Source organism: Symphalangus syndactylus, chromosome 15 (assembly GCF_028878055.3).
Source record: "Symphalangus syndactylus isolate Jambi chromosome 15, NHGRI_mSymSyn1-v2.1_pri, whole genome shotgun sequence".
NCBI classification, from domain to species: domain Eukaryota; kingdom Metazoa; phylum Chordata; class Mammalia; order Primates; family Hylobatidae; genus Symphalangus; species Symphalangus syndactylus.
Genome location: NC_072437.2, coordinates 14,782,829 through 14,802,943, shown reverse-complemented (window position 1 = coordinate 14,802,943; position 20,115 = coordinate 14,782,829).

Below are 20,115 nucleotides of genomic sequence, written 5' to 3'. Positions count from 1 at the left end.
CTCTTATCGCCCAGGCTGGAGTGCAGTGGCACAATCTTGGCTCACTGCAACCTGCGACTCCTGGCCTCCTGAGTTCAAGTGATCCTCCTGCCTCAGTCCCCCAAGTAGCTGGGATTACAGACGCACACCACCACACCAGGCTAATTTTTGTATTTTTAGTAGAGATGGGGTTTCACCACATTGACCAGGCTGGTCTTGAACTCCCGACCTCAGGTGATCCACACTCCTCAGCCTCCTGAAGTGCTGGGATTATAGGCATGAGCCACCGCACCAGCCTCAATAGTCTGTTATTGTAACAGGCTATGCAGTAGTCACTATCTCCTTTCATAGTTCCCTGGGAATCTTCCTCTGCCAGATGTCTTCCCTCCCTCCCTGTATCTGAACAGGGAACAGGTTGGGAAATGGGCTATCTCCATATGGGCCAGAAGAAGGAGGAGTAGTTGTAGACTGAAATAAGAAAGGAAAAATAAAGAGAAAGAGAGGAAGACAACCAAAATGATTCTTTTATTTATAAAAGTGGGCATAAACTTCAAATGAACAATCTTGTTAAATGATCATTTGATGAATCAATTCCAGCAATATATAAAGTATACACTGTGCATGTTTATATTAAAAACTCACATTCATAAACATAAAATTCTGGTATTTTTGCTTTGAGTAACTGGAAAAAAAAAGGAATTATGGAACAGTGGTTTAGTGTGTTTCCAGCAAACCACAGTGTTAATGAAAGTTACATGGACTTTTTGCACTGGAATAATCTTCTCAATATTGGCATAGGTAAGGTACATCCTGGGGGCCTTGGGCCATTTCCAATTGTGTACTTACTTTGTCTGGCAGCTTAAAATTATAAAAATATCTAGAATTAGTTGCATCTTCAACAATGTTATAAGTTTTATCTAAAACAATTAAAAAATGTTTTAAATGGGACTGCATTTCGAGGAGGCGTCTGTCAGGTGAAACAGGTTGCCGCCGCCATTTATGCAGAAAGAGGGATTCTTTCTTTCCTGTGCTCCACTCTGCGTCCTGTTGTCTCTCTAGGGTCTTCCAGAAGGCCACATTTATTCATTTATATTAGAGCTTGGCCACTGGGCTTTTGTATTTAAAACTGTTGGTATAGTGTTTAAAGCAGTTTTGTTAAAAATTCGTGCAGTCATACCTACTAAATGGATTCTTAGATGGATGTTTACTTGTATTATTGCAGCACAACACATTACGTTGTTGACTATAACTAATGTGTATTAAATAAATAGACTGTAATTTCTTTTTAAATATTTTTATTGATAGCTCATCTAAAATTGCTTTGGTGTTAATACATGTGCTATGCAAAGTAGCAGATAATTATGAATATTCTTATTTGTTACTTTCTAAATGCACATGTATCCCTCAAAACTTGTATGCTCAATGATTCAGCAAAACTGTCCAATGATTCAGCAAAACCCAGTTCCGGGAATGGTAGCCACACACCTTTCCTGCTGGATCTTATTCCATCAGGTCCAATCCAGCCAGTCATAGATGATGATTCATTTTTACCTTTTCCTGTCAGTCTCTTTCAAACATGACTGTGAGTTCAGCAGGCAATTTACTTTGCCCTCTTAAACTCCAAAATCACAATCTGAATATCCACAGCTTATCTCTTAAGACAGCAGAATAATCTATAGCAATCACATGTCCCTCACAATATCTGATTGGATATACCATCTTGACAGCACTTGCTACTTGATTGAAACTTAAATGCTTATAATCACAGCCTCTTCATACTTTCACATTTAACCAGGATAATTTGAGATGTACCTTCCCAATGGTCAATGACATATTTTAATCAAATGACATAGACAAATAGATATATATAAACAGATCAGTATGGAACTATCCGTATTGATAAGAATATAAATTATAGGCACCGAAATACATTGCCTAATATTAATGCTTTTCTTTTATTTATTTTTCTTTTTTTTTTTTGACCCATTATTGGAAGCTTACTATGTCCTTCATCAGCATCACAACTGATATCATGGCGTACAACCTGGCTTGTCCTGTGAACGTTTTTGGTACACTGTGTTGTCCACTACTGGTGATTCCACCATTTTAAAGTCCAGCTCTTTCCTTGAATCTCAACCCAACCCAACTTCTTCCCTACCTCATACACAAATTTCATTGCAATTTTATAGTCAGCTATGTTTAAGAAATAGAAAAATAGAATTAGAAAGAGTCACTGTACTCTTCCTAAAGGGGGCAACCTGCACATACCCTGACAAGCTCAACATGTCCAAATCATTTAATTATCATAATAGATGTGTTGGTCAAGATCCAAAACTTTTTAAGAACCAGTAAGGATGAAGAAAATACTTTCCTTTGCTGTGCAGCTTTGTAGTTTAATACAGCCCCATTTATCTATTTTCGTTTTTGTCATCTGTGCTTTTGAGGTCTTCCCCATAAAATGTTTGCCTAGAACAAAGTCCTGAAGTGTCTTCCCTGTTTTTTTCTAGTGGTTTTATAGCTTCAGGTCTTAGATTTAAGTCTTTAGTCCATCTTGAGTTGAATTGTGTGTATGGCGAGAGGTAGGGGTCCAGTTTCATTTTTCTGCATATGGAAATCCAATTTTCGTGCATACATTTTTTAAAGAAGATATCCTTTCCCCAATGTATGTTCTTGGCATTTTTGTCAAAAATCAGCTAGCTGTAAATATGGGGGTTTATTTCTAGATTCTCTATTTTGTTCCATTGGTCTCTATGTGTCTTTTTATACCAACACCATGCTATTTTTGTTACTATAGCCTTGTATTTTGAAGTTAGGTAATGTGATGCCTAAAGCTTTGTCCTTTTTGCTCGGGATAGTTTTGGCTATTTGGGCTCTTTTTTGGTTCTATACAAACTTTAGGTTTTTTTTTAATGTTTTTTTCTGTGAAAAAATAACATTGCTATTTCGATAGGGATTACATTGAATGTGTGGATTGCTTCGGATGACAGGATCATTTTAATCATATTAAGTCTTTTCATCCATGAGCCTGGGATATGTTTCCATTTGTTTGTGTGTGCCCTTTTCAATTTCTTTTGTCAGTGTGTTTTAGTGTACCTTGTAGGTATATTTTACCTCCTTAGTTACATGTATTCCTAGGTTTTTTTTTTTTTTTTTTTGGACGGAGTCTGTCTCTGTTGCCCAGGCTGTGGCGCCATCTCGGCTCACTGCAAGCTCCGCCTCCTGGGTTCACGCCATCCTCCTGCCTCAGCTTCCCTAGTAGCTGTGACTACAGGTGCCCGCCACCACTCTCGGCTAATTTTTTTGTATTTTTAGTAGAGACGGGCTTTCACCATGTTAGCCAGGATGGTCTCAATCTCCTGACCTCCTGATCTGCCAGCCTGGTCCTCCCAAAGTGCTGGGATTACAGGTGTGAGCCACCGCACTGGGATGGGTATTTTTTTTTCTTTCTTTTTTTTTTTTTTTGGAGCTATTTTGAAGAGAATCTCCAAACAACCTGTTGAATGGGAGAAAATATTTGCAAACTATTCATCTGACAGGTGACTAATATCCAGAAAATACAAGGGACTCAAACAGCTTAACTGTAAAAAAAAAAAAAAAAAAAAAACTCACAAATCTCACAAATAATCCTATTAAAAAGTAGGCAAAGGACATGAGTGGACATGAGTGGACATTTCTCAAAAAAAGGCATACAAATAACATAACCACCAAGTATACAAAAAAGATGCTCAACATCACTAATTATCAGGGAATTGTGAATCAAAACCACTATGTGATATCACCTTACCCCAGTAGAATGGCTATTACTAAAAAGACAAAAAAACGACAGATACTGGTGAGGGTACAGAGAAAAAAGAGCTTTTATACACTGTGGTTGGAAATGTAAATTAGTACAGCCATTATGAAAAAATACTATGGAGATATCTGAACAAAATTAAAAATAGAAGTACCATATGATCCAGAAATTCGACTACCAGGTATTTATCCAAAGGAAAATAAATCAGTGTTCCAAAGGGAGATCAGCACCGGCATGTTGACTGTAGCACTATTCACCACTGCAAAGATATAGCATGGCGGGCGCGGTGGCTCACGCTTGTAATCCTAGCACTTTGGGAGGCTGAGGCGGGCGGATCACGAGGTCAGGAGATCGAGACCACGGTGAAACCCTTTCTCTACTAAAAAAATACAAAAAATTAGCCAGGCATGGTGGCAGGCGCCTGTAGTCCCAGCTACTCGGAGAGGCTGAGGCAGGAGAATGGCGTGAACCCAGGAGGCGGAGCTTGCAGTGAGCCGAGATTGCGCCACTGCACTACTGCCTGGGCGACACAGCGAGACTCCGTCTCAAAAAAAAAAAAGATATAGCATCAACCTGTGTCTCCATCAATTAACAAACAGATAAGCAAAATGGAATACTATTTGTGCACAAAAACATTGAAATTATGTCATTTGCAGCAACATAAATGGAACTGGAGGTCACTATGTTAAGTGAAATAAGCCAGACACAGAAAGACAACCACCACATGTTGTCACTCATATGTGGGGACTAAAAATGTTGATCTCATGTAGGTAGACAGTAGTATGATAGATGCCAGAGGCTGGGAACTGTGTATGGCTGACAGTGGGGAATGAAGAAAAGGTGATCAACGGGTACAAACATAGAGTTAGTTGGAAGCTATAAGTTACTTTTTTTTTTCTTTGAGACAGAGTTTTGCTCTTGTCACCCAGGCTGGAGTGCAACGGCGCAATCTGGGCTCACTACAACCTCCACCTCCCAGGTTCAAGCAATTTTCCTGCCTCAGCCTCCTGAGTAGTTAGGATTACAGGTGCCCACCACCATGCCCAGCTAATTTTTGTAGTTTTACAAATACAAACATTTCACCATGTTGGCCAGGCTGGTCTTGAGCACCTGACCTCAGGTGACCCGCCCACCTCAGCCTCCCAAAGTGCTGGGATTACAGGTGTGAGCTGCCACGCCTGACTGGAAAGTATTTTAAGTTCTAATGTTCAATAGCAGAATAGAGTGACTATAGTTAACAACAATGTATTGTATATTTCAAAGTAGTGAGAAGGGAGAATGTGAAATGTTCTTAAAACATAAAAATGCTAAATGCTGAAGGGGATATATATCCCCAAAACCCTGATGATAATTACACCTTCTATGCATGTAACAAAATAACAGATGTACTCCATAAATATGTAAATTATTCTGTATCAATAAAAAAATGAAATGATGTAGATAAAAGAAAGAAAATAGGCTGGGCACAGTGGCTCACGTTCCAGCACTTTGGGAAGCCAAGACGGGCAGATCACGAGGTCAAGAGATCAAGACCATCCTGGCTAACACAGTGAAACCCTATCTCTACTAAAAAAATTACAAAAAGCTAGCCGGGCGTGGTGGCACATGCCTGTAGTCCCAGCTACACACGCCTGTAGTCCCAGCCACTCGGGAGGCTGAGGCAGGAGAATCACTTGAACCTAGGAGGCGGAGGTTGCCGTGAGCTGAGACTGTGCCACTGCACTCCAGCCTGGGTGACAGAGTGAGACTCCATCTCAAAAAAATAAAAAAAAGGAAGAAAGAAAGAAAGAAAATAAATGTATAAACTCGATGCTCAAAAAGTTGTGTAATCTCAGTTTCTTCATTTCAAATATTGTATTAAAATATTTTCATATACAAATATATTATTTACCACTTATCTCCTGAATTTGATACTTTAAACTCTCCAATTTTAGTCTTTTTTTTTCTTTTTTTTGAGATAAAGTCTTGCTCTTGTTCCCCAGGCTGGAGTGCAATGGCGCAATCTCGGCTCACTGCAACCTCTGCCTCCCAGGTTCAAGGGTTTCTCCTGCCTCAGCCTCCTGAGTAGCTGGGATTACAGGCACCTGCAATCATGCCTGGCTAATTTTTGTATTTTTAGTAGAGACGGGGGTTTCACCATGTTGGCCAGGCTGGTATTGAACTCCTGATCCACCCGCCTCGGCCTCCCAAAGTGTTGGGATTACAGACATGAGCCACCGTGCCCGGCCTCCAACCGTAGTGTTTAAAGACCTACTTGTAATATGCTTCACAGCTGAATAACAGGGAAAGTTTAAAACAAATTCTTACCAGTAAATATTTTTCTAATATATAAAAATGGCATAACATTTCTTAACTAAAATATAAACAGATCCTATCTGAGCACAAAAGAGGAGAGCATATCATTCAGTATATTGATTAGATATTGCAGAGATTTTAGCAAAATTGAAGTTTATTAAAAATGTATACAAAATATCAACTTGAAATACATTTAAATGAGGTGTCCTTTCTCTTAGATACAAACGATGTTTCTTGCACCCCGAACAGCATTTACTCTGTTTTAGTGGTGATTGAGTTCATCACTGGTGGTGGTCAGTTACATTACGACTATAGCTGAGTTATGGCAACTCATAAAATAACCATAACTGAAAGGCAATGAGCTTTCCAGATATTCAGTGAGATGCTTCCTCTTGGCAAAACAGAAAACATTTTCCGGGTTTGGCTGCACTATTCTTGGTGTTGAGGTATTGACTTTCTGATAATCCTAACTTGGCCTTGCTTACTAACAAGGAAAAGTATCATTTGCCATTTTAATGTAATGAGGTTAGGGGGAAGAAGAGAAAACTACTATTAAAAGCAGACCTCATCAGACTACAATAAAATATAAACTACTAAAAGTCTGAGTATCTGATAACCAAAGGCGTAAAATAATCTTTTAACATTTTTACTTTGTTTACATAGACATGAAAGTGTTTTAAAACCATACTACCATGCAGAGCTGATGCTCATACATGTGCTGGAGTATGTTCTGATTCGTCAGTCTCCCATGATATTTGGTTGGGACTTATTCCTGTTCCAGGTGTTAAATGACTGGAATAGCATTCCTGCTTTGAAATACTTTTCGAAGTGTAAGAAACAAAACAACAAATAGGGTGTTGTTATCCCACTTCTTCCCCCCAGCTCCCCCTTCCTCACGCAGTTCATACCACATGCCACTCTCCTGGACTACTAGAAATGCCTGGGACCTTGCCTCCCCACCCCACCCTGGGCTCATCCCATCATCCCCTATGCTGCAACCTGGGAGAGAGTTGCAAGGTGCAAATCTGATCTTGTCACCACCACTCTCCACACTAAATCCCTCTAATGCTTCCCCCATTCTTTTGGGATAAATTCCTTCTGGTTGCACTGTCACGTGGTTGGCGTCTTTAGCATCACTTCACACTGTTGTCACCTGCCTTCTACTCACTCAGGAACTCCCCTCCCTTGAAGAATTTCTTCTCCCCCGGCTCCAGGGCTTTCCCACTGAGGGTTGTATCTCCCCTATATGCCCGGGTGGTCATCTCATCCCAAGATGTCTTTCAGCCCCATCAACAATTATTTGGAAAGGCTTCCTTGATCTCCCAATTTAAACCAGTTCTCTTGATGTAGGTGTCTTTCCTTCAGAATAATTATTTACATTTGAATCAAGTATATATTAATTAATGTAATTATTTCATTATTATCATTTTCCCACATAGGATTGTAAGCTCTATGCGAGCAGGGTTCTTGAAACCTGTAAGTAGTTTTGATCATCACTGCAAACTCAAAGCCTAGGACAGTGATTGCATGGGATAAATACTTAATAGGTTGTGTCAAATAACAAATGGTTGCCCTTCTGTAAGCAGAGTAACCTCTGCTTATAAGTTTTGTAACCTCTTAATTAATTATATTTTTCATTATAAGTGCTGAATCTTGTTACAAACACATTTTAAGTTGTGACATTGTTGGTTGATTTATTCAGTTAAATGTATTAATTCTGAAATTTATTTAACAATCAGAAAAATGATGATAATATTTATAAATAACCAATGAGTCATAAAGACAGAGTGGTATCAAGGGAATATCCCTCCCTGCAAAAAAAACAAGCAAACAAATAAAGCCATATTTATCAGGTTTTCTATAAAGAGGTTTGTATTCAAATCTAATTTTAAATTATGATAATGATACATTTTGAAGTGTTAAACAGAAATCCCAATATAGGTGGTATTTTCAATGGCCCTCAACTACAAAATTTAATTTTAGAGATGGCTAACCATCTATGAAGTGTTATTGGATGAGCATGGTAACAATATTATGAAATAGAGTTTTTCTCACTTAAAATCCCAAAAGGAGCCCTGAACAAGTCATTTTAGAAAACAAAACAAAACAAAATACTGAATAATATTTTCACAAGTTAAATTCGATATTAAGTATAAATGAAAATCTTCAAACATGTAATATATTAAAGTAACTTATTTAAGCATTACCAATAAAATTTCAAAATTATTCTTACTTTAGGTTTTAGGAGAATTAAGTAAAAGAGATCAGCCAGGAGTTCTGTGTAACTTTGTGTAAGTTAAATTTCATCTGTGGTTTCCATGTCCAAAATAGAAATTTGAAAGATCCAACAGACCTGAAGACACACACCTTTAAATGGAAAAATTGTTGCTATTTGTTTAATATTTGGTAAGATTTCAAAGTATTGTTTTTATTACTTCTAAGTAGGAAAGATTCCAACCAAACTTTGAAATGTCCTTTGCCCTCATATATGAAAATGTGCACGCATGTGCATTCATGAAGGGGAGAGAAATGCTCGATGCTCTAATTAGAGCTGGCACCAAACCTGGTGTAGGCAGCTGCTGTGAGCTTTGTCATTACAATTTTGAGATGACATATGATTTGGGAAATGTTGGGAGTGTTAGAAGGCTGCCCCATCTAGGCCCCATCATGCTCAGCTCCAGACACTACCCCCACCAAAATAACATCACATAATACCACATAAAATTATTCAGATGTGTCCAACCTCTTCCATCAGTTGGTTACTCCATACAACCTCTATAGATTCTCTGGCACCTGATCAATTTTGAGACACTATTTGTCAATCTAAAGTGGTCAAGAACATTATGGCTACAATCCTTGCTGTTCAGTTACTTTTCTTGTATTCAGACAATTTTTCAAAAGAATGAACGCTCTTAAAAGGTTATGTTTTATAAAAAGTCACTTGAAAGTGGGATAAAATTTTCTATCTCAAAACGTTCCTCTGCAATTATAAGTAGCAAAACACGAAGAGACACAGGTCTTTATACTGACCTTAGACTCATTCTGTTTAGATAACTGTATCACGGAAGTATTCGATCAACAAAGGTTCAAATCATTTCTTCACTAAGTTTCACCCTTCCATCAAAATCCAACACTCAGCTCTCAAAGTCAGCAGGAGATTTCAGTGTAAGCAGAGCAATGATTTCTGTGCCTACAGGTTTTCTTTCCTAAGAGAAGAAAAAAATGGTAACTATTAATCAACAGAAAATCCAACACCAGTGGAACAAATGTGTGCTTGCTAAAGCAGTATTTTCAGAACCCACATTGAATCTTCAGCATGGAAACAAAGTGCCTGTGCCTAAAGGCTCCTCCAGACCTTTTGCATTCCTAGAATCTTATGGAGCCATAATCTCTTTTCCATAAATCTCAATTCCAGAAGGTCTTTATTCTTGAAATTATGTTACAATCTCTTTAAAACCAGATTTGGAGAGATGGTATGTGGAAATGTTTCAATGAATCCTTGGCTATCTTTACGTTTGTTATGAATGTTCTCTATCTTTGATATTTAATACACAAATGGAATTTATTTCTACACACTTGGCTGGCTTAAGTCTGGGCAGAAATATTACAAGTGTGAGCTTAAGGGAACTATTGCGTTAAAAATGTTATTTGTAACATTTTTGTGTAGACTCTCATGAAGAGGATGTGTAGTCTATTTGTGGGAGAAGAAGATGGTGAATATATGCATAAATCAATAAGTAGAGAGATACAGAAATGGCTAGATGCTCACTAAGGCACTGCTCATCTTGGGAGAAAGTAGCAACAAATTAAATTACTAGCCACTTACAAGTGATTTATACACTGAAATATTATATACCCATTTAAAGAAATGAATGAATCTGTATACAACGATATGAAACAAATACATATAGGCCCAGAGACCTGCCCATATGTGGCATCAGCATACACAAGCATTTAACACAATATACATCACTACTTAATTTCAGACAGTAAGATAATATTAGAATCTATTACTAATATTCAAATTTGTTTTTAAGAGTATATTATAACCATTTAAAAATAATGAAGGAAAAAAGAGGAACGTGCTATGTCAAGGACAGCTTGTATATTATACAAGCACAGACCAGGGGAACAAGGTATCTAAAAAGTCAAGGTAGCAGGTGGGAGGGAGAGCCCTAGACACAAGAAAAGAAAGAGACTCGTCCACTGAAGTTTCACTTGACCTGGTCTTGCTGCATTTATAATGTACAATTGGACAATGTAGTTAAAATATTCCCTTAAAATGAGAAGATACAACCTTCATAATACATAAAAGATCAAGTCTGCTACCATGTGTTAGCTGATTGGCAAACGACACTGCCAAAAGTAAAAATAAAAATAATGGATAATAACAGTAATAATAATGTGGTTTTTTTTCTCACTCAAACTGGCTTCCAGTCATTGAAAAATATTCTGTTTGCCTTTGGTTGGTAACAAAATACTCACATTTTCTGAATAATTATCTTTTTTATAATATTTCTTATGTTTTTCTTTAACATTATTGTTTTTATTCTTTTCTTAAGGGAAAATGACTGTGGACTTTAAAAGTCAAGAACTTCAGATAAATATCTATTTTTTAAATCTCAGTTTTATTCATATCTTTTCACTATTTTTTTGACTGCTGGCATTTATATTTGCTTTTTGCCTAGAATAATTGCTTCTTATTTAAAACCCTCTGAATTTCTATATTGAAATATTAGATTACTGCTCACAATGAGGGTTTGGAATTTTCTTCAAGATGCACATTTTTCTTTCTTTAACCTTTAAGGAAACGAGTTGAAGCACGTCATGGTATGTATTTCTACAGCAACCACTTTGCTTCTGCAATTTCAGACACTTTACACTGTCTTTCAAGAATAAATATCATTTGAGAAAGAGTGGCGGGGGTAGCACATCTCTCCAGCCTCAAACTATTCCTTCCTCAGGGCAGAATTTCCCCTTGACGCTCTCTTGTCAGCGTCACCTTCTTCTTGTCTGAACTCATCAACATTTCAGCCAAATTACTGTGCTGCTAAGTCACTGGGAAGATCAGGACCCCACACCAAGATGATCATCTTAGAAATGCACAAAACCCTAGAATGGGTAAAGAGAGATCAAATATTTCACATAGAAAAGTGGGATGTTTGTCTAGATAGGTGGCCTAAATGTTTACTCTGATCAGGAAAACTACCTTAAGCAGAATGAATCAAAATAATGCCTTAATAATGAATCAAAAAGTGAATGCCAAAGTATCTGCCTTTAGTCAATTTGAGTGTAGCAAATGAAATATGACTTAAAACAAGGTCAATCTTGAATACAAAATATGGACTTTCTGAACACATACAAATGTTTCCATAAATATATAAAATGTATTTGTATTTCATAGAAAACTAAGGTACAATTTAAACTACATTTGTTTTTGCAAACTCCTAAATTTCATTATCTGCCATTCATTAAGAAAAGGAGGCGAAAGAAAAAACAACTTTAAACACTAATGTATAATTTCAATTTTGTTTTAGGCAACTGTGGAAATGGCATTTTTTTTTTTGCATGTTTGTGTAACACAATAAATGTGTAGCCCACAGCCAAGGGGATTGCATAAATTTTCCCCTGGCATAGCTACTATTTCCAATCCAATCATGCTCAAGAGAGTATTTTTTCTGCTTTGTATATATATATACATACACACACACACACACACACGTCTTCAACATTTGTTAACATTAACATTCATTTTGTTTCCTGTTATGAATGTGTATATGTGCTTTTATTTAATAATGTTAGTTAACATTTCCTTTTTCTGTAAATAATGATAGTATAATTTGAAAAGTCTGGCTCAATTCCCAGACTTAGGTCAAGCTAATATACGAATATATTTAGTCCAGTTTACTGTTTTATTGGACTTTGATGTTGAGTTATATTTTTTGAAAGAGTATTTTTATATTGCAAGTTCCAAAAAAGATCCTAAAAAAGACAAAGCCTTGTTTTCTTTTTATCTTTAACTGTAATAAGAAGTTGAATCTAATTTCGAAACTCCCACGATTTGCAGCACATATATTTTGGATTATGTGGGAGGCTAAAATTATATTGAGCATGAGGAATTGTTTCTATCTTATTTTCTGGCATAAAGTCATGTTTTTCTTTATTGTTTTTGTATGTCTCAGAACTTCAGAAAAAGGAAAAGCATGCATCCAAAATTGAAGAAAAAGTAATTATAAATTCACAACATCACAAGTGAACCCAACCAACTTCTTGTAATAGTTTTGGTTTGGATATATTGCTAAATAGCATCATCATTCTCTTAGACATGAGGTTGAAAATTTCTGGGTTACTGCTGACTTCTTGTTCTTACTTTTTTAAGTCCTTTTGTTTATTTTTATTATTTCTGCTATCACAGACCCTACTCATTTTTGTCCCTCTGTAACTATTATCTAAATACATTTAAGAGATTCCTAATTGTCTTTTATAATTTACTTTCTTTCCTCTCCAAGCTGTCATTAATTTTGAAGCCAAAACAATCTCAATCAAAATATTTACTTCATTTTAATGATTTCTCATTGTCTAGTGTGTTGAGTTTCAGGAAGAATGCTGGTGTCCTCTCTGTTCTGGCTATACCTTAAAATTACTTCAGTGACTTTTAAATACACCAGTCTCTGGACCATAACCTCGAGACTGATTCATTATGCAAGGGTGGACATGGGTCTTTGAATTTCTAACAAATGTTATTGTGTTTTAATTGTGCTAATAAAACGCTGCACTGGCAACCTAATAAAGTAGCCTGCTAATAACAGGTACTCAATAAATATTTGTGGAACAAATGAATTATTGATTCTTTGTATGAATAGCTCATTCTTAAGCAAACACCTGAACATCAACCTCTCCCACCCCACACCCTTTTTGAAATATTTTCATAAAACTTCCTACTGTGTGAAAGTATCTTGTGTGTGTGGATTTTTACTGTCTGCATCACTACATGGAATGTGAGATCCCTGAGAGTGGAGACTTTGTTTATTTTGTTCACCACAGTGTCTCAGTGCCTGCAATAATACCTGGTAAATCATAGAGTCTTCTGAAATACTTTCTGAATGGATAAATGAGTGCTAGGAAAAATGTGAACATGGTAGATAAAGGAGAAGTCACCACTAGAACACTAAGTTCCTGACATACAGTTTCAAGGTCCAGCAACATAGTTTCTATGAACTAGCTGCGTTTAAAGTTATCTAGATCAACCACACAGATTAGCAAGTCTTGTAACTAAGCATTGGGCAGAGTAGTGCTCTGAGATTTAGCACCTCAGTCTTTTAGGTCCCTAAAGACCCCAGATTGGTTCCAGAGATGGACTGTCAAATAGGAGGACTTTCTGCAGTAATGGAAATGGTCTATGTCTGTGAGTCCAACATGGTAGCCAAGTGTCTGTGGTTATTGAGTACTTGAAATATGGCTAGTGGCACTGAGGAACTAAAGTTTTAATTTTAATTAATTTAAACAGCCTTAGGTTGCTAGGGGTTACCATATTGGACAGTGCAGTTCTAGAATTATTCTTCTCTCCTCATATTCAAAATTATCTTGTGATGCTATCATAACCGAAAGATTAGCCAGGGACCTATCATGGCTCTGGCAGTTATGTCCTGTGAAAAACTCCATTAATGATCTCCACGTTTTGTGACATGTAGAGCAAAATCTCAGTCTCCCTGAGTAAGGCCCGCTCCATGTGAATACCTGGCTTTCTCCCTTGTCTACCTCCCTCAGTGGAGAGTCCACCTGCTGACAGTGCGCTCCTTAGGTGTTTGTCTCTGGCTGCCCTGTGCCATCTGCACAGAATCATGCATGAGCTCCACTGTGGGAAGTCTCTAGAGATGAACTGAGCTTACCCCACACCAACTGAAAGAGTCTATCTTAGTCCTGAAGGTCTCAAGTCATCCTCATGTCCCCATGAATGTGAATGGAAGCTGGGCCTGCTCAGAGAATCATCAGGGCTCTTTACTGTGGCCTGGAGCCAACTGCCAAGGAATGCCTAGGAACACACTCAGTAAGAGTGTTGCCCTCAGGCCAGATCAGACTTGAACCTGTGGAGAAATCCCCTAGGTATGTCTGCAATTGCTCATTTGGATGCTATAAACTTGAAGTTATGAAAAATACAAAGACTTACATTAGCCAGTCTCTCCTGAGAAAATATGTAGGTTTAATCATTCCTGAATTTTCCTTAGTTCACACAGATATATATCCTAAAAATTTGCATTGGTAGGTGTGTCAAGTTATCATTTTAAAAACATAGAAACCTGAATAAGATATATCACTCCAGTCTAGAATGTCTATATGCAGAGTATCCACAAAAGAACCAAACTTCAACATTCTTTCATGTCTATATGCCTTCCACATTCTTTGTCTTCAACATTCTTTCATGTCTAGAATGTCTATATGCAAAGTATCCACAAAAGACCCAAACTTCTTTCATTTAAAGAACCAAACTTCTTTAAATAAAAATGATTAGCAATAATTTAATATTTTACCATTTACAAAGAGTTTAACTACAACAATATACATCTTGAGTTAATTTCCCATGAATAACATTTTCATTTCTTAAAATTTGCTGAATGGAAAGCCAGAAAGTAGAGTGAAGCAAGAAATGTGTGAGTAGTCATTGGATATACACATAATAGTAAGCAAGTTTATCAGCTCCTGCATGGCAGTGTTCTGATTATCTTTTGCTGCATAAGAACTACATCCCAAATTAGTGGCTTAAAGTAAAACTTCCTATTGTATATGATGATTCTGTTGGTCCAGGATTTGGAAAGGGCATGGCAGGAGGTCTCATCTCTGCTTCACAATGCCTATGATTTAGCCGGGAGGACCCAAAAGGCTGGAAAAGCTGATGGGTGCTGATTCTCTCCAGCTTTTCAGGTAGGTAGCTTGAGGTTTCTTACAGCATGGTGGCCTCAGTGCAATCTGACATTTGCATGGCAGCACAGAGCTCCCAGAGTGAATGTTCCTAGAGACAGGAAGTGGAACATGTCAGAGTTGGAAGCCCGAGCCCAGTATATGGTTCAGCTTTACTTCTGCCATATTCTGTCAGTCAAAGGAGAACCTAGCCAAGGATCACTGATGTTAATGAGGAGGAGACATAGGCCCTCACCTCTCCCTGGGAGGAGGATCAAAGAGTTTGAATCTTTAATCCACAGCAGGCAGACAGCTTTCCATTGTTATAAACCACCTCCCCTTCACTCCATCTGCCTGTGCTAATTGTTTGCTCACAGGAATTTGTTTAGCACTGTGTAGAATTGGGATAACTTTGTGCTTGCTTTGCAGTTAAAAGGGAGAGGCGCTAGGTTGGAAATTTTTAAAAAGCAAAGGTTTGAGAGCCAGTAAGACCTGGAGTGAACTCTCCTGTCAGCTATTTACCAACTGCATGACTGAGCAATTTATAAAAAAAATGCAAACCTCAATATCCTCATCTATAAACATAAAAAAAAATTAAGACGTATTTGGCTGAATAGTTAAGATTAAAAATATGAAAGTGCTAAACGATACATGTTCTGTGCTCCATTGATGTTGCTTATTCTTTCTCCCTTCTGCAGGGTATAAAGGAATCTGAACACGACTGATATTTTCTTTAATTTTTAGATCCAGATATATATTGGGTAAAATATACTTCATAGGTTTTCAAAGGAAAATTCTTCTGAGCAAATCTGAAAACTCTCTAAACTCCATTGGTATGTTACTCTTTATATGAATTTAAATTCTTCTAGAAGTTAGATAAAACTGTGGTAAAGCTACATAATACTTTTGACATATTTTCAAGAGTAGACAAACTTCAATTAATTTGTAAGATATAGGAATAAATTTTTTCCAGTTAAAATGTACCTCTTGGTTTCTGGAGTGTTAATAACCATTCACACTTACAGTTCAAACAATGCAACCTTGTAAAACATATATAACTTATGAAGAGATAGATATCTCTTTTTATAAAGCAAACAAGTAAATTATTTCCCTCAATCCATGATTTATTTTTGTAAAGTGGGAATTTAAGGCAGTAGTTTTGCTTTCAAGTGAAAACCTGGATCAACTTTTAAATATCTATAGGCGCAAACCCAAGCTAGGTCTCACACAGCTCCTCACTTAATAATCTGTTAACGTTTAATTCTTTTCCTTTTTTTTTTTTTTTCCTGGAGACAGGGTCTCACTATGCTGCCCAGGCTGGAGTGCAGTAGCGCCTCGGCCTCCCAAAGTGTTAGGATTACAGGTGTCAGCCACCATACCCAGCCCGTTAATGTTTAATCCCCTAGAAGGTGATCTTTTTTTTTTTTTTTTTTTTTTTTTAAAGAGACAAATTGCAGCTCCTTCTCTGGGCTTTTCTAAACTATAGCAGATAACTTAAAATCTGACATGCCAAGATATAGCCTTGTCTTAGTTTTCTATCACTGCTATAACAAATTAGCACAAATTTAGTGGTGAAAAAACACACACATTCATTATTTCATAGTTCTCATCAGGCTGACAGACATCTTACATGGCTAAAAGCAAGGAACGGGCAGGGCTGCATGCCTTCTGGAGGCTCCAGGGCCGAGTCCATTCTCTTGCCTGCCCCAGCTTCTGGAGGCATCCTGCATGCCTTGGCTCGTGGCCTGTCCTCTCTCTTTAGAGCCAGCAATGTTGCTTCTCTGACCACTCTTCTTCCAGCACCCCCCTCTCTGAGCACAGCAGGGAGAACTTCACTAATTATAAAGATGCCTGTGATTACCTTGGACCCACCAGGATAACCGAGGTCACTCTCCACCTCCAGGTCCTTAACATTAATCAAATCTATGAAGTCCCTTTGTTACATAAGACTCCAAAGGTTTTCAGGATGAAGAACTGGACATCTTTGCGGGGGTGGAGCAAAGAAGTTTCTGCCTACCACAGCCCTTGATAGCATAATTAAAACATTGATTTTCATAAGGTTTTCCTAAACTGAATTTTATTTTGCCTCAAAGGTGCAGATGGTCAGTCTTTGAGTGCCAAGTTTAGATGCTCATCTTACTTTTAATTTCTGACCAAGATTGATGATTGCTTGAATATGTTGGCTACCTAAGTATTTTTATTTACTTTCATTAAAGAAGATAATTGTATTTCGATTAATAGATTCTCTTTAACAACAATACAAAAATTACAAATGTTAGCTGAGAGTGACACATATGAAATAAATTTAAAAAGTCTAATCAATGCCTGGTGGAATAATTTGAGAAGCAAAATAATTAGAAACAATTTTCATTGAAAGGCATGCAGTATGTTAATTTCTTCCACTTAGCCTTCAACAAAGCTAAGGATGTTGGAATGAAAACAAGCTTATTGTCTTCTAATGATGGCCATGCCTTGGAACACTATTCCCTTCAGAGATTTGTCCCTGGTTTGTGGAATCACAATAAAATATTATGAAAATAATTGTGGGTAAACAGGGAGAAGCCAGACATGAAAAGAAGCGAGATCTTGGAGCATATATCTATTTGCGTGCTAGTCTTGTTAGCTGTAAATAGACATGAACATGAAATGTGGGAATAGCAGAATAATTTTTCCAAGTGCATATTTTTTATCAAATCAATCCTTACTTTAAAAATTAGTGTAAAATTAAGAAGACAGCAGACATCAGTATGTTTCAGCATATATATAAGCAGAAGTAGGGAAGGCATCTACATTTTCTACAGGTAGGAAAGAGTTACCATTTCATTAGATAGTCAAGCACTATACCATAGGGTTCAATAATATTTGTGCTAGGCAAAACACTAAATTCAAAGTAGCTGGAGGGCAGAATTTTCCTTATGTTCTTATCATCATCCACGCTTTCTTAACCACCTAGGTGTGTACCATTAGTTCCTGGCCGCATTTTCTCCTCTTCAACTTACAAATTTTTCCTGTATTAAAACTAATTCTGCTCTGTCATATTTTATTGGGGCCTTATTTTCTAATAATGACAATGAGTGTAAAAGAAATTCACATTATCCAGTCCTATTTTATGTATTTCAAGTATTCACCAAATCCACAAAAATGTAAGGCCCAAAAATAATGTACCAGTGGTGAAAATTTTAAACATTTCTGACACATAGATGAAGGGGATATATATTTTATGAAGTAACGAGCTTATTATAGGGGACCAAGTTTGATACTTTCTCTGCCTTCACACCATTGTGAGAGTCTACAGATTTTACAAACTCAAGGTTATAAACTACTTTCCAATTATGGTTTCCCTACTCTGAAATAATTAAAGTTGATTCAAATGGTCTTTTTGGTAGCATTCCTTCTTTCTGTCATAGCACTAATAAAAGCCCTAAATTTGTCAAGAAAAAGAAAATGGTATCAAGCTGAATTTTGTGATGTGTGGGGAACCAACTGAAGGATATTTTTCTAGCAATTGTTTAATTTACTTTCATCATATTTCTAAACATTCCGAAGCAATATTTAATCTTCTGACAGTTGTGTTTTCTCAGTGTCTATTGAATGCAAAAAGAATCACTCTATGTCTTTTTTTATTCCATATTGAGGGTTATTTTTAGTTTTTTTATTTCTTGGATGATTTCTTATTGGCTCTTACAATAAGTTCCAGCTACTGGATTTTTACTTGGTTAATCTTCCTAACCAAAATTTGATCTACTTTTTTTTGTCCCCAGGCTGGACATGTTTCTTTACTGGATTAATCATCTTGCTCATTGGAATTTTTTTTGTTTTTGCAAGAAGAGACTAGAGTTATATTCTTGTTATATCTCTAATCAGAATAAACTATCAAGATTAAAAATAATTGCTTAAAGAATAACAAACATAATTTCTAATATATAGCATAGCAGGTATCTTTGTTATATGTTAAGCACTGTCCTCATGTAAAATGCTATTATTTTCCACTTTTGGGGAAACTGGAATTTCTCTGTGTAGCCATGCTGGCAACTTGTCTCGTTTTCCTTTTTTTTTTTTTTTTTTTTTTTTTTTTTTACCTCCATGGCTAATAATTTTAAAATGCCTTTGATACCATGCCTTTTTTATCATTCTCATTTTTAAGCCAACTAACAAAATGCCAAACAACACATTCATTAATATTATCTACTATTTATTACATATTTATAAATTATAGAAGCTAGACTGGTAAAAGCACAATTATTTTAGAAATCCTACATATATAAAATAAAGCAGCTCACCCATGTACACTCAACCAAAATATTCTATTTTTATTTATTTGTTTATTTTAAATTATTTTGAGACAGAGTCTTGCTCTGTTGCCCAGGCGGGAGTGCAGTGGTGCCATCTGGGCTCACTGCAACCTCTGCCTCCTGGGTTCAAGCTATTCTCCTGCTTCAGCCTCCCAAGCAGCTGAGACTACAGGCACACACCACCATGACTAGCTAATTTTTTTTTCTTTTCTTTTCTTTCTTTTTTTTTTGACGGAGACATGCTCTGTGGCCCAGGCTGGAGTGCAGTGACAGGATCTCTGCTCACTGCAAGCTCCGCCTCCCAGGTTCACGCCATTCTCCTGCCTCAGCCTCCCAAGTAGCTGGGACTACAGGCGCCCGCAACCAAGCCTGGCTAATTTTTTGTGTTTTTAGTAGAGATGGGGTTTCATCGTGTTAGCCAGGATGGTCTTAATCTCCTGACCTTGTGATCCACCCGCCTCTACCTCCCAAAATGCTGGGATTACAGGCGTGAGCTACTGTGCCCCACCAATTTTTTTGTATTCTTAGTAGAGACAGGGTTTCACCATGTTGGCCTGGCTGGTCTCCAACTCCTGACCTCAGGTGATCCGTCCCCCTCAGCCTTCGGAAGTGCTGAGATTACAGATGTGAGCCACCGCACCTGGCCATTCAATTTTTAAAATACTGTTTGATAATTGAGTTAAAGCCATTATACAGAGAATAATATTGGTCAAACCAAATGTGTGGCAAATGCACTTTATATTGATCAAGGTGAAGGATATAAGAGTGGAATAAATGGTATAAAATTTGGACTAAGAACCAGTTCCAGGAAAAATAACATATTAGCACAGATTTGATATGAAATTTACCTAGATGATACCA